The sequence below is a fragment of the Petaurus breviceps genome, unplaced genomic scaffold (assembly GCF_028583685.1).
Source record: "Petaurus breviceps papuanus isolate PSGF00001 unplaced genomic scaffold, PetGlider_PUasm1.0 175, whole genome shotgun sequence".
Classification (NCBI taxonomy): Eukaryota; Metazoa; Chordata; class Mammalia; order Diprotodontia; family Petauridae; genus Petaurus; species Petaurus breviceps.
In genome coordinates, this window is record NW_027185764.1 from 14,222,044 (window position 1) to 14,224,097 (window position 2,054).

Sequence of the window (2,054 nt, forward strand, 5' to 3'; positions counted from 1 at the left end):
ACCTGGGGAGGCTAGGTGGTGCAGTGAATAGAGCACCGGCCCTGGAGTCAGGAGGACCTGAGTTCAAACCCGGCCTCAGACACTTGACACACTGGTGAAGACCACTTTGTCGTTTATAACCTGCTCTACCCTAAAACCTGTGAAGTACCGTGCTCCAAAAACTAATCCATGTCCATCCATAAAACTCAAGCAACATCTAGAACCATCAGGTAGCTACAAAGATCACATCTCCTGAGTATCTTTCAGAAACTTCTAGAACTTTGCAAACACCCTTCTACTTCCAGTTTATCCTAGGAAAAGCTCAAGGAAGCAGCCAAGTGGAAAGGGCTTTCTTTTAAAAATGAAGAAACCTGAACATTGGTCATGAAAACTTTTCTAACCATCTAGACCCAAATTCTACCATTTCAAATTCTGTAATTCAGCTCTGCAACTGGCCCATGAAAATAGCTTCTATTAGTGAATATTTAGGGCCAGAGCCATTCCTAGGGCTACATTAGGTTACCAGCTGCACAGTGATTGGGTTCTGGAGAAGAGAGAACATAATTAGCAAATACAATGAGGCATAACATATAACCCTACAGTCTATTTCTTCTCTCTCTTCCTCTGGTCTATACTTCCTCCCCACATATCTTTCTTCTAAACCTTACCAGAGGTTACCTTCTCCATCAGATTGCACCAGAGACATCTAGTCATCTCTCCCCTACAACTATTTTTGAGATTTACTCTATTTCACTTATAAAACTGTTAACAAACACAATTAACACTAACACAAAACTAGATTTTCTGGTTCTCTTGTTCCATTAGGAATGGGCCTCATTAGAGCTCCAGATGGAAAAGCAATGAGTTAAGGGTCTTGATGAATTGATAAGCTAAATTCCTCTGTTTCAGTTTATCTCTGACTCTTGGATGCTGGGTTCTGGTAGTGAATTTTCACCTTATCTTGCCCAGAAACAGGTTCCCACTTTACTTTCCTGACACCATTTCCTTTTTTCTTGTTTGTTTGTTTTGTTTTTCACAAAGTATAATCATTTAATAATAATTTAACTACCAACAAAATGAACTAGCGTTAACATCTTAAGTATTGATTTTTTACTTTCATAAAAAGTAATTGCTTAGATTTAAATCCATATGCTAAAAATAACCTGTGAGGGGCGGCCAGGTAGCACAGCAAGTAAGAACACCGGCTCCAGTGTTGGGATGACTTGGGGATCGAATCCGGGCTCAGACACTTAGCATCCACCCAGAAACACCTGGCTGTGTAACCTTGAGCAAGTTACTTAACCCCAATTGCTTAAAAAAATAATAAAAAATAAAAATAACCTGTGAATGCATTGATGAATAATATCAAGGGTTGATAAACTATTACCTGTGGGGGGACCCACCCAGACCATGACCTGTTTTGTGCAGCCTGAGCCAGGCATAGTTTTTACATGTTTAAATACAATAAAACTCTAAAGTACAAAAAATTCATTTTTGGCTTATGGATTTTGGGCCCCTATTCTTTATTACTGGCTATATCATACCCATTTCCAACTGAAGAAAATGGTGGCCATATCAAGATTAGGAGATGGAGCCAATATGAAGAGATGGGAAAATTCAGAACCAGAATGGCAAGACATATTGCTCATCTGAGATACTGAGGAATCCTATCAGTGCTTCCATCAGGGTAGGTATCTCCAAGTGAGAAAGCTACCTCTACCAAAGTAAATATTGTGCACTTAATAGGTGAATCGAGTGCCTGGGGTACTCAGAGGTTGAACAACTTTACTAGTATGTGTCCAAGGCAGCACCTAGACAAAGGACTTCCTCCCACTGAATGCCATCCTCTATCCACTATGCACATTGCCTCTAAATCTCTTTAAAAATTCTGATACCTTACATATTTATTATATTACATATATATTAATTATATCAATTTTTATTTTACAAAACACTCAATAATAGTATAGGTATTAGCATCTTGAGTATAGGTACTAGTATCTCCATTTCTTGGGTGAGGAATCTGAGACTCAGAGAGATAAGGGGATATGGCAGAACTGGCTGCCATTGGACCT